This window comes from Panthera pardus, unplaced genomic scaffold (assembly GCF_024362965.1).
Source record: "Panthera pardus isolate Hobbes unplaced genomic scaffold, ASM2436296v1 HiC_scaffold_13, whole genome shotgun sequence".
Classification (NCBI taxonomy): Eukaryota; Metazoa; Chordata; class Mammalia; order Carnivora; family Felidae; genus Panthera; species Panthera pardus.
In genome coordinates, this window is record NW_026526688.1 from 162,148,644 (window position 1) to 162,162,453 (window position 13,810).

General features: G+C 46.2%; 1 protein-coding gene across 1 annotated transcript in view; it reads left to right on the forward strand.

Moving 5' to 3' along the window:
• The first annotated feature begins 589 nt into the window (after positions 1 to 589).
• LNX1 (ligand of numb-protein X 1) overlaps positions 590 to 13,810 on the forward strand; it is a 184,213-nt gene continuing 170,992 nt past the window's right edge. The window contains exon 1 of the mRNA XM_019469835.2: positions 590 to 877. The gene's annotated coding sequence lies outside the window, so the exon portion shown is untranslated. The remainder of the gene's footprint in view (positions 878 to 13,810) is intronic.

Here is a 13,810-nt window from a genome sequence, read left to right on the forward strand (position 1 = left end):
TCAGTTGACGTTAGCGAAGACACCGCTGCTGCTGATGTTGACCGTGATGTTGACGAGTAAGTAGAAGAAATCCTTCTTTAAACAACAGTCCTGAATCTTTAGAGTTAAAGGTCTTAACTAGTATGAGCCATAATCGTGCTCATTTTTTTTCTTTGTCTACAAACCTTAGCGAATGTTCAGTCATAAGAGACACTGCCTATGGAAAATCTTTGAAAGTTTTGGCAAGGCATCGGAACGACTCAGGATCGCTTGACATGCCCGATATCCATTTCAGTGCATACTTCTCTGCATAATTAAAAATAAAAAGATGCCCAGGGTTCTGAAGCCTGTCCAGGCAGTGGCCCCTGCCTGTTTAGGAATGGGCCCCAGCATGATGACCTGAAGGTGCGGTGACCCTGTGTTTATTTCCTTGTTGATTTCCCTTCCCTGGCTCCGAGCTCATTTTCCCATTGCCTGCAGGAAAATAACATCCAGGGGTGCGGTAGGACTGACTTGGCAGCTGTATAGGTGAACAAAAGGATCCTGGATTTAGCTAGAGCAGAAGGAAGCTCGAGGGAGCCTCAGCCTCATCCAGACCAGAACACATTTGTCACTGATGCTAATGAGTGCTGCTCCGGTCAGGGCTTCTCTCCGTGGAAGCTCCCCAGAGGCTGCTCTCAGGTTTATGGATCAGCATGAGACAAAGCCTTGAAAAGGGGGCAAGGGGTGAGCTGATTAATTCTGGGGCCAGTGGTTTGCATGCATGTCTGGAAGACAGGACACAGGAAAGAGAAAGAACATTTCCCTGGGCTACTACTGAGTCACAAAAGCTCAGCTCCCAAATGGACTGTCCCCTGAGGCCTCGCACAGCTGGGAACTGAGTCACGATGCAGCAAAGGTAAGAGGCCTGGTTCCCCCACCAGGTAACATCTCATGCAATTTGACAAACTTTGCCCCTGACTATCCCAGCCCAGCCTCCCCCACCCCTACTCCTAACACACACACACACACACACACACACACACACACACACACACACGGCAAGTTTTTGAGGAGAACCTAGAAGATAGAAATGTCTCATTATGTCTTTCTCAAGACACTCTAGAAAGGTCCTGAGGACATTTACTCTTTTAATATCTGATTTATTGATTGATTGATTTATTGTACTGGTCTTCGTGGGGAAACTTCTTCCTTCACTTTCAAAAATAAAAGCTGCTTTTTTTAATTTTATTTTTTCTGGCCAAACAGGTCAGTAAACACATAAACAATCCCACTAATGGTGACTGCATTTCTATGTTATTCTTCATCATTATTCAAAGCATTTTCACATTTTTTTTGGTTTCATTGCTATGGTAGAAATCAGCATTGTCATTGCAATTTGACCCATGAAGAGATTTAGATCCAGAGAAATTGTGACTTGCCTGGTAGCAAGTGGGTAGGTGAGTGACACACATTCTGTCTCTATTCCTGCCTCTTTGCAGTACTTTTTTTTAATGTTTATTTATTTATTTTGAGAAATAGAGCCAGGGAGGGGAAGAGAGAGAGAGTGAGAAAGAATCCCAACAGGCTCTATGCCATCAGCTCAGAGCTGGACGTGGGTCTCGAACTCACCAACCCTGAGATCATGACATGAGCTGAAATCAAGAGTTGGACGCTCAACCAACTGAGCCACCCAGGGCCCCTGGTGACTGTACTGTTTCAGCCAAATACCAGGCTATATTCTCTGCCACATACCGTGCAAGTGATCTGATGAGAGGATAGAATTTTAGCAATTGGAGCTCCCTAGAAAATCCAGAAATGGAGTATCCAGCATAATATGCCACCTTGTTATTTATCCCTGTTTACATCCATCCCTAGGCATTGAATCCAGTTCACCAAATGTTGATCAACTACCTTCGAGGTGCCCAGTACGCCAAGGTCACATTATGGGGCACGGTGCAAACTCTGCCCAAGGAGTGCTGAAGGAGGGCCGCATGGGGGCTGAGGGCAGAGGTTGTATGTGAGAGGACTCTCCACAGGACGTGAGCTTCACACTTGGGCTTGGTGTAAAGAGGGGCCTTGGATCGAGGGAGAGCATTTCAGATTGGCACAACTCCGCAGGGCAGGAATTGGCTCAGGGAACATTTACAGCAAGATGGTGGCAACAAAGCCGGGGTGAAGAGAGCATTCTGGGAATTAGACGTGAATCTTGGCTCCACCACCTACTGGCTCTATGCCCTGGGGTAATTCAGTGAACCCTTGTGACCTCAGTTTTCTGATATGTAAAATGGGAATAATGATCATACCTAGTCCACGGAGTTGTCTTAAGGTTTGCCATGGCAATTTTATGAGATAATGAGATAATGCATGTGAAGCCTTTGCGGGCACGCAAGTGCTCGATAAATACTATGGTGATTACCCCGCGCCTAGTTCCACGGGGGATACTGGGGATGCAGATAAGAGTAGCTCCACTCTCAATCTGATCAAACATTGTGAATTCGTTGTGTGCAACCAACTATCTGCAGTGCACTAAGTGCTCTGGGACCATGGGGGAGGGGTCGGGGGGGGGGTTGGGTGTGTGGTCTGTGCAGCCTATTGGGGGAAACAGGAGGAGGTTTCACAGTAGAGGCCCTATGTGTAGGGAGGTGGCATAGGACAGTGAAAAGCCCTGCACAGATGTGATTTTGGATCCCAGCTTCATCCTCAACCACATGCAAAGCACAAGTGTATTAATATGCTAGGGCTGCCATAACAAAACACAATAGCCTAGGGGGCTTATACAACAGAAATTTATTTTCTCACAGTTTTGGAGGCTAAAAGTCCAAGATCGAGGTGTTGACAGGTTTGGTTCTTTTGGGGCCACTCTTCTTGGCTTGCAGATGGCCACCTTCTTGCCGTGTCCTCATATGGTCGTCCCTCTATGGACGTGAACCCCTGGTGTCTCTCTGTGTGTCCAAGTTTCTTCTTCCTCTAAGTACCCCTGTCATACTAGACTAGGTCCCACACTAACAGCCTTATTTTAACTTAATAACCTCTTTAAAGGCTCTATCTCTAAATGCAGTCGTATTCTGAGATATTGGGGGATAGGGTTTCAACATGTGAATTTGGGGGGGACCCAATTCGGCCCATAACAACGATCAGGTTACTAAACCTCTCCGAATCTGTACTCCCTCATCTGCAAAATGGGGACAATACTTCCCAAGGAGAACCATTGTGAAGATTATAAAAAGGACACATAAAAGGGCGCTCTGGCCTACGGGAGGGGCCCAACAGGCTGTGGTTGTCACTATTAGCACTTTGGGCCAAACCTCAAATGATGGTGGAATCTCTTGCACAATCCACATTCCAGATAAACCCTGAAAAACTGGCCTTTTCGTTATCCCATGGACTTTTTTTTTTGGTAGAGAATATTTTTTTAAATATAATTTATCATCAAGTTGGCTGACATACAGCATATACGATGTGCTCTTGGTTTTGGGGTAGATTGCCATGATTCATTGCTTACATACAACACTCAGTGCTCATCCCAACAAGTTCGTGGACCTCCTAAGATGACAAAGGAGCCCTCAGTGTTTCTACTTCTTCGTTCTGGCAGATGAGCCCGTCATCAGATAAGTCAAGTGGCCAGCATGATCAGCTCTGTAGATACCACAGGACTCCCTCCGTTCATCACGAAACAAGAATACTTATCTCCTGCAACTGATCAGAGACCCAACTCGCAGCAGCCCTACCCTAATCCTGCTGCGGGAGCAGTTACTCCAAACTTCGTTCACCCACAGCAGCCTCTGGGTGCCTGTGCTCTGAAAAGTCTGGAAAACGTTATAATGCCAACCTAACATATTCACTACATGCAAATGTAGATGCAGATACAGATGTAGAATACAGGTATATATGCATGTATGTATTTAGAAAAACCTCAAGCTTATAGAAAATTGTAGATATCGTAGAGTAGGAAGAACTTTGCACTGTATTTTTCCTGAACCCTTTGAGAGTAAGCTACCAAAACAACACCTCATCTTCCCCATAGGCTTTGGTGTACATTGTCTATACACAAGGACGTCCCCCCACATAAACCACAAAGTCAGGAAATTAATGTTGATACATTCCTATGATCTGATCCTCAGACCCCACTAAATTTTCGTCAGTTGCCATTTGATGCTCAGACCAACTCATTTTCAGAATCAAGCGTTGCATCCAGTTGTCTTCATCATTTTTTTAATGTTTATTTATTTATTTACTTATTTATTGAGTGTTTGTTTATTTTTGAGAGGGAGAGAGACAGAGCGCAAGCAGCAGAGGAACAGAGAGGGAGACACAGAATCTGAAGCAGGTTCCAGGCTCTGAGCTGTCAGCACAGAGCTCAACATAGGGCTTGAATCCACAAACTGTGAGATCATGACTTGAGCTGAACGAAGTTGGATGCTTAACCGACTGAGCCACCCAGGCATCCCAATATTTGTATATTTCTGAGAGAGAGAGAGAGAGAAATAGAGCAGAGGAGGGGCAGAGAGAGAGAGAGAGAGAGAGGATCCAAAGCAGGCTCCATGCTGACAGCAGAGAGCCTGATGCGGGGCTCGAACTCATGAACCACGAGGTCATGACCTGAGCCGAAGTTGACGCTTAACCCACCGAGCCACCTAGGCATCCCTGTTTGCATCTTTTTAGTCCACTCCAATAGCAAACTTTCTTCAGTATTTCCTCCACTTTCATGACCTTGACACTTTTTAAAGGGGCGCCTGGGTGGCTTAGTCGGTTAAGCATCCGACTTCGGCTCAGGTCATGATCTCGCGGTTCGTGAGTTCAAGCCCCGCATCGGGCTCTGTGCTGACAACTCAGAGCCTGGAGCCTGTTTCAGATTCTGTGTCTCCCTCTCTCTCTCTGACCCTCCCCCATTCATGCTCTGTCTCTCTCTGTCTCAAAAATAAATAAACGTTAAAAAAAAAATTAAAAAAAAAAATGCAGGCCTGTCGTTCCGTAGAATGTTCCTCAATTTGGGTTTGTCTGAGTTTCCTTGTGCTTCCATTCAAGTTTTACAACCTTGACAAAAAATGTCACAGAGATGATGCTGTGTTCCTCCCTTGTCATCCAATCGGATGGCAGATGATTTTAAATGTCACTGGGATTGCTATATGATATCCCAGTGTCATAAAGACACGACTGCCAGGGCTCTCTGCTCTAAAGTTACTCTTCTTCCTTCTTTAATTCATAAGTTTCCTGTAGAAAAGTAGTTTGAAGTTACCTAAATGTCTCCTTCTTAATCGAACATGCCAACAATCCCTTTTGATATGTTCCCATATCCTCTGAGCCCTTCTGACGTCCTAGTGCAATGAGATGTTCCGGCCTTAAAATCAGCTCTCTCTCCAAGGAACTCTAGTTTCTTTCAGTAGAGAATTATTTAGAATCCAAAGCCTGACTGCTAGATGTGTTCATCATGAATTGGAGTGTTGCTGTTCTCAGAATCTCTCGATGGACAGAGCTAGGACCCGGGTGTGTGTTTCTATATTGACCTATATGCACTGAAAATTGTAAATTCACACGGTTACTTCCAATTCCAATCCAACACTCCGGGGTTTATTCTAGTTATCTCCCTTTCTGTATTTTATATTTGTAAGTCTCTTTACCACTAGTTCGAGCTGGCTCCCATTAGCCTTAATACATTCAATCAGTCCCCTGATTGGAACCAACTCCCATCACGACCACTGCCCGCTTCTCCATGCAGATGCCCGCCTCACCTTGCATGGATTCTAGAGTTCTGTGTCAAGCTGCCCTCCCTAGGGTGACCTTCCTCTGCTCATCTAGGCTCTGGCACCCGTTCTAGGCCGCCCTTCTTTGTGGCTAGCCCCCTCACTCCCTGGAGGTGCTGATGCCCTGTCTGGACCACCATATCTCCTCTACCCCCTACATGGGTAACTACCTTACTTGGCCCTGTATCATAGATTTTTTTTTAATTTTTTTAATGTTTATTTTTGAGAGAGAGAGAGAGATACAGAGTGTAAGCTGGGGAGGGGCAGAGAGAGAGGGGGACACAGGGTCTGAAGCAGGCTCTAGGCTCTGAGCCGTTAGCACAGAGCCCGCTGTGGGGCTCAGACTCATGAACGTGAGATCATGACCTGAGCCGAAGTCAGATGACCTGAACCACCCAGGTGTCCCACCCCATCTCATGGCTTTAAAGACTGAATTATTTAGGGAGAGAAAGGGAAGGAGAGAAGACATTCATTCAATTTTGACATTTCTGAGAAACTCAGAAGTTGCTCTGTGTCCCAGGATGCTCATTTGCGCACATATATTTGTTGTTACTCTTTGATTTGTGGGGAGCAGAGCAGCCTCCTCCACACAGATAGGACACACGTCCCCAGTATCAGGCCTAAGGGACTAACGTTCCCACCATTGATCCTATTCCATTCAATATTGCTCTAATGTACGTGGACGGTGGCTAGGGCACTAACAACATTTCCAGGGTGAAAACTATTTGGGCAATCACTGCTCCTTTTCCTCCTCAAATCCCATCCTAGGCTCTTCCTCACTTAGTTCCTCAAAACTAAATATTTCAGTGCTTACTGCATACCAGGTACTTGGCTGGGTTGGGACATAGAGCTTTGAACCTTGGTGTCCACCTTCAAGAAACTCTCAAGGCCTCTGTGGGAAGCAGACACGAGTGAGACAGTTACATTTCCCTGTGGCTGGGTGCAGTGTTAGCTGTCTCAGCAGCCTGCCAGGGGAGGGCCACCAACCCGGCTGGGACAGCAGAGAGCAGATACCCAGGGGAATTCCGACCTGGCAAGGCAAGGAGGGCTGGGGTGGAAAGCACAGGGATCGGCGTGCGAAGAGCTAGACGCAAGGGCAGGGCGGGAAAGACAGGTGCAGGCTGCTGGAGGGAGGCCACCTGACAATACAGCTGGAGTTTTCATTTGAGGACAAGAGGCTCCGCATCCAGATGTTCTGGGTTCAAACCCTGGCTCTCCCAGTAACAAGCTGTGCGATCTTAGGCAAGCTACTGTTCTGTGCCTCAGTTTCCTTGACTGTAAACCTGGAGATGACAATAGTCCTGACCTCACAAAATTGGAATAAGGATTAAATTAGTTCTTTTACGTAGTACATAGAAAACTGCACAGCATATAGGAAGTATATAATAAATATCAGATATTATTATTTCCCAAGAGGTGGATCAAAAAGGGATTAAGGCATTGGCAAGGCAGAGGCACAAAAAAATCATTAATTAAAACAGATAAATTTAAAAGAATGGATTTGGGCATTTCAACAGCAACTCTGAAGTCGTTACCTTGAGAAAAATCAGGACTTCCACGCACTTCTATGAGCATATTTTATTTATGGCTTACCGTTGTTTTTCTTTTGACATATTTTGGGGGATAGGAGTCCACTGTAATCTTCTCGTTGCTTTGGCCTCTGTAGGTCCCAATGTTACAAAAGAGACACGCTGTGGAAACCTCTTTTCTGTTGGTTTGCCAGGCATGGAGATCCATTAGGAGTGGCCATTGTACACACCCACTGAGTTCTAGGACCATAGTATTGGTTATGATTGTTCTGACACCAGCACCAACCAAGGCTACCCCACAGCTGAAGGGAGGCCGTCTTAAAATTCAGTTAGTGCTAAAGCATTTCTGTACCCTGACGAAGTAGAATAGAGAGTGGAGGCGGGGGTGGGGGAGGGCATTCTTGAAATCCATCCTAAAAGTCTTGTTGAGATAGGACTTGGCAGCCTTTCAGAAGTGACCTGCTAGGACTCTGTCATTGGAGCTGTCCTCCCCCACGGCACACTTCGCCTGAGAGCCAGGGGAACCAGAAATACAAGCTCAGAAGTGCACAGGGTGCCTCAAAATTTAAAACTTCTCTGCGTCAGACACAACACGGTGAAGTGCAACCTGTGGGATGGGAGCAAATGTTCGCAAGCCGTATCTCAGGGATTCATATCCAGAATATATAAAGAACTCCTACAAGTCAACAGTACAACACAGACAACCCCATTGAAAACTGAACAAAACAGACCCTTGTTCGAAGAAGATACACGAATGGAAATAAGCACATGAAAAGATGCTCAAAGTCAGTAATCATCAGGGAAATGCAAATCTCAGCCACAGTGAAATACTACCTCACACCCACGAGGGTGACCACTAAAAAAAAAAAAAAAAAAAAAAACGGTAAAATTAAAGAAAAAATCCAAACCCGCAAAATAACAAGTGTCGGTAAGAACTCTCGTGCACTGTTGCTAGAAATGTTGGCTGGTACAGCTGCCATGGAAAACAGTGTGGCGATTCCTCAAAAAATTGAACAGAGAATTATCACATGATCCAGCAATTCCACTTCTGGGTCTACACTCCAAAGAGCTGAAAGCAGGGACTCAAAGAGATATCTGTACACGCACCTTCACAGAAGCACTATTCACAATAGCCCAGGGCCGGAAGAAAGTCGGAAGCCCACGAACGGATGAATAAACAAAGTGTGGTGTATACATGCAACGAAACACCACTCAGCCTTCAGAAGGAAGGAAATTCTGACACGTGCTGCAGCACGGATGAACCTTGAGGACGTGATGTTAAGTAAAAGAAGCCACAAGACACATACTGTGTAATCCCACTTAACGTGAGTAGCCAGGGGCTGGGAGGAGGGGCAGTGGGGAGTCACTGTGTAATGGGCACAGCTTCGAGTTGGAAAGATGAAAAGAGTTCTGGAGATGGAGGGTGGTGATGACTGCACAACAGTGCAAAGTATACAACGATGCACATTACACCACCAAGCTGTGTACTTTAAAGCGGTTAAAATGGTGACTTTATTTTTTTTTAAATTTTTTTAATGTTTATTTTTGAGACAGAGAGGGACAGAGCATGAATGGGGGAGCGGCAGAGAGAGAGGGAGACACAGAATCTGAAACAGGCTCCAGGCTCTGAGCGGTCAGCACAGAGCCCGACACGGGGCTCGAACTCACGGACCGCGAGATTGTGACCTGAGCCGAAGTCGACCGCTTAACCGACTGAGCCACCCAGGCGCCCCAATGGTAACTTTATATTTTTGGTATTTACCACATTTAAAACTAGTGATTGAGAAATGCCAATCAAGCTGGGCTGCTTCCCACCCCCCCCACCCCCCTTAGGCAGTTCATTCTGGAAAAAAATGGTTAGGAGAACTGTGGAAGGAAAAGAATAATTTATAGACAAATGTTTCACATCTCAGGGTTTCCTAAGAAATGTCAGTGACGCAAACTTTAATACCCGTATTTTGTTTTCAAGTTCTTCTCTGGGGAAAGAAGGAAATAAATATTGGCCAGATCTCAGTCACCTCAAAGACTTGCTGAGATACTCTCTGCCATGTCACAACCTACCAGTCTTCCAATGATGTAAGGAGATCGCTTCCCAAAACAAAGAAGATCAGCATCATTTTGCAGCTACAGACGTGAAAGAGACGCTATACAATATGATGATTGCTCAGTGGTCTCTGGGTGCTGCTAAAACATTTAAAGCTTGCAATTTTTGCCCAGCGATAGACGAGCCAAAGGTGCCCTGTAAGAGGGCTTTGAAAGACATTCACCCTGATGTCTCAGGCTGGTTCCCTCTGCACTGAAAGGTACAGAAACAGACCCAGCGTGAGGCTGACTCTGAAGTTGAGGGCGCTGTGTCGGGGGAAGTATCCGCCTAACTTTCCTGAGCACCCGACCGGAGGGCCAGTTCCGACTCCCAGAGCGAGTCCTGCCTTCTAACGCTTCCTCCACCTCTAACCTTGCAGGTTTGCTTCACCTCTGTGGGGCCTTAATGCACTTATGCCAAATTGGAAAAATAACGAAACGCCAGTGGGCCACGGTGCGTTTGGCCACACTGGTCCCACGTTTCTATCTGCCAATTCACTCACTCAGCAAAGTACGGTGGGGGTGAGAATTCTGTGTCAGGTGCTCTTGTGGGTGCTGGGATGTAGCAGAGGTGAGGCAGCCTGTGCTTAAGTCAACAGATCAATAGGATCATTACAGAAAATGATAAAGGCTACGAATAAAGCAGGGTCGGAGGATAGAGACTGATGGTGGCAAGTGGGGACGATGCTATCTTTGTAGAATGTCCCAGTTTGCCACAGGCCACACCGTGCCATATTGCCCCACTCACTACAGTCATTTACTGCCACCTTCTTGGCAGTTGGGGGCATCTGAGGTTGTGGGCTCTGCAATAAAATGGGGGAAAATATCATCAAGAATTTAAATTAGGGGCAGGGGAAATATAAAAAAGAATAGAATGACAAGGCCCAAAGAAATAGGAAGCAGGTATGGATGCCACACGAGCCTACATGATTGGTACTGTTGAGCATCAGATTTAACGCTGAGCTTCCTGGAACTCAGAGCCAAGGGAGATATATTCAATGACATCATTCTCATTTTCAGAAAGACAGAGAAATATTCCTTTCTGGGTACAAAACCTTTGTCACCTGAACTTGGAATAGAAATCGATCCTGTTAGGCTTTCTAAAGGGACCTCTGAGTGATAAAGTAAGCCACAGTCTCACCAACACAGGCACAAAATTAGGGTATTTTCCACCGTTTCAGCCATTCATCCAAAACACAATTATGAAGGCACTAACATAAGCACGAAAGATGCAAAAATGCCTGTTTGTTTTTGTTTTGCCTTAGTGTCCACAGATAACGGACAAGGGCATACCTCATCTAAACTAAACTCGATGAAGGTTGTAGGAGAGGTCAGGCTAACGCCATGCAGACCCCTTGTTCTGGCTGATCTCAATTCACAGAGTGTTCAGCAGAATGAGCAGAATGCCTGTCACTCAAACTGTCTTCCTTCCATAAATCTGTCTTCTCTCAGCTGGTGAGACAGAATTAACAGCTCTTCGGGACATTTCTACTCTTAATACTAAAGGGCAATTTCTGTGGCCTTTTCGACCTTTTGATGGAAGTAAGTAAAATCTCCTTCCCTTTTCTGCGATAGCCCGGTGGGGAAACATGGATGGTTATGCACACTGACTCCTTAATGCGGAGAACAGCCCATCTAAGGGAAGAAAATTCCTAAATCCATTTGCTCTCTGGACAAGAAGACTCTGCCACATTCCTGGGCTGGCAGGAGATCTAGCCTGTTTTCTGGAATGTTCCTAGGGAGCTTTTTCATGGCGCTAGGGTCCAAAGTCTTATTAGAGTTCCCTTGCCAAAGGAGGCCAAGGGCTTCTTTGTGTTAGCTCCACTGTGAATCCCCAAGAGCAGAAGCTATCTGTACCTTTAAATGCATCAAATGCATCTCCTGCCCGGTGAGAAAACACACAGGCAGAAATGCAGTTGAGTCAAATTTTCTGTCCTTATTTTTTGGGCCAGATGCCGCCTGGCTGAGTCCTTATCACCTGGATTATCTCTTGGCTCACTGGTGATTTTGTGGGCTCACTCTCCCGCACTTGGCAAAGAATCGGGGTGTTGTCTGAGGGCCAGAACCAAAACATTACTTCTCCCCCCACTCTTTTGAAAACCGAGAAGAGCCTTTTGACTGCCGGTTGTAATCCTTACCCAGACTTCCTCCACTCCATTACCACACCTCTCTGTACTCTGATTAAATATCCCTTTTGAGCCAACCTCACAGAACTGGTTCTCTGGGTTTGCAACAATGACCTTCCAGAAACACCCTGAGCTCAGTCTGGCACGAGCCTCACAGCCTCTGCTTGGCCGTCTGGCAATGAAGCCCTCTGGTGCTGAAGTAACCGACCCTACCTGAGATGTTATCTAAGTCACTGGACACGGGGCCCTGCTCCGTCCTGGGACGGGAGAGCCCTAGAGTTCCCAAGGACTTGCTGTGTGAGTCCCAGTTAGCGCTGTGTTTTCTGACAAAGCTCATTGTGTAAATTTCTTTGCACAGACTGTAAACAAATATACACACATTCACAAATACCTCAATATATGACACAGTTTTAACTCAACTCCCTTTTCATTCATTTCTGTCATCACTGCAATGAAGCACAAAACACAGTGAGTTCAACATATCCATCAGGTTTTGTTTCTGAGGGGTGAGGGTTATCATTAAGGCTTTTAGAGGCAATGTCTTTTCGCAGACTAACGAAAACTTGTCACCAACTGGCACTGAGTGGTTAAGAAAGACACCTGACAAGGTGCTCTGTGTCCAACTGGGGCTCAGTTCATGAAGGGATAATAACCACAGCCACTTTGGGCCAGCCACTGTCGAACCCTACATGGCCTGGCTTGTTTCATAATTCTAAAAAATACTAAGGGTCTTCCATTTTTCAGGTGGAGACACTGAGGTTTAGAGAAATTAGGTAGATTGCCCAGTCACCATGCAGTAGGACGGGGTTTAAAAGCAGAACTCCTGGAGGGAGAAGAGAAGGGGGAGAAAGGCCGTGAGAGCATGAGAGGCCTTGGGCAACCTGTTCCTCCCATCCTCTCACGCTTCCGGACCAAAGCTCTATGTGGGTATTGCAGCACTCATCTGCTTAATGAACAAAGAACCGCTTTCCCAGAACCTGTGTCAGTTGTTTTCTCTGTCCATTCTGGTGGACACCTGGGGAAATCATCAAGATCAAGGTTTCTCAGCCTCACCGACACTGACATTTGGGGCCGGATAATTCTTGGTTGTGGGGAGCTGTCTTGTGCACTGTAGGATCGACAGCAGCATCCCTGGCTTCAACCCACCGAAGGCCAGTAAGAGCTCCCAAGTTCTGACCATCAAAAATGTCTGCAAATGACTCCAGAAGTTCCGTGGAGGCCAAGACCACCCCCTACAGAGAACCACGGCACTAGGTGCAACCAGCCGTGAAAGGAGATTGAGGTTCCTCAGAAACGATGGTGAACAAGCCCAGAGGGTGGGAGCTTCTGTGTGCGTGCCTGGGAGGTCTCTGGGATCCTTCGAGTGAAGCACGCCGCTCATAGCACAGTTCTGACTCAGACGAAGTGGGAAAGGCCAAGACTCTACCAGCCCGAAGGAAGCCTTTGGTCCCAAAGGCTCTCAAGTGGGTTGAGCAAGGGGTCCCTCCAAAGGGCCCTAAAGGGCCATGATTGGCGTTCCCCATGTTACCATCATGGCAGGAAATGGTTGTATACCTGGGAAATGGTCCTTTCTTATAGAGCCATCTCTGTAGCATTCATTTAGCCCCAAGCATAAGTGGGTATACCGAGGTGTATCAGAAGTCCTCCAACGTGGTGCTGGTCTTGCGTGGCCTATCATAAGATGGCCAGTGGCCAGGAGAGCCCTTTATCTCAGTCCCCACATCAGGCCTCAAATGTAAAATCTTGACATCAGGGTCACCTGGGTGGCTCTGTTGGTTGAGTGTCCGACTTCGGCTCAGGTCATGATCCCACAGTTCGCGAGTACAAGCCCCACATTGGGCTTGCTTCTGTCAGCCCAGAGCCTCCTTTGGATCCTTTGTGCCCCTCTCTCTGCCCCTGCCCTGCTTGCTCTCTCTCTCAAAAATAAATAAACATTAAAAACCTTTTTTTAAAAAATCTTGACATCATCTCCAGTGTTATACTCATGCTGAATTTTCACATATGGTCAAAAGCACTAATGTGTTCAATATATACATTTAAAATATACCATGCTTTTCATATGTCTATTTTGAAATTTATTTCATTTTTAATATCCCAAGAGCCTCCAAAAGTAGATGTGGGCTAGGCCTGTCTGGATTTCTGGCAAGACCTGCTTTCATCATTATAAGGCAGAATACGGCACGTAAAGAGTATTATCTCTAGGGGCTAGAAGGCCCTGAGCCCCCAAATTGTTCCCCACATGCTCTGATTAGTGCTGAAAATTCTATGAAATTTTTCTTTGCAGTGTCTTACATTCCAGGATAATTCTTGAAATAAAAAATATCCCTGGGAAAAATTGTATAATGACCTCTCCAAACGCAATCATGAGAAA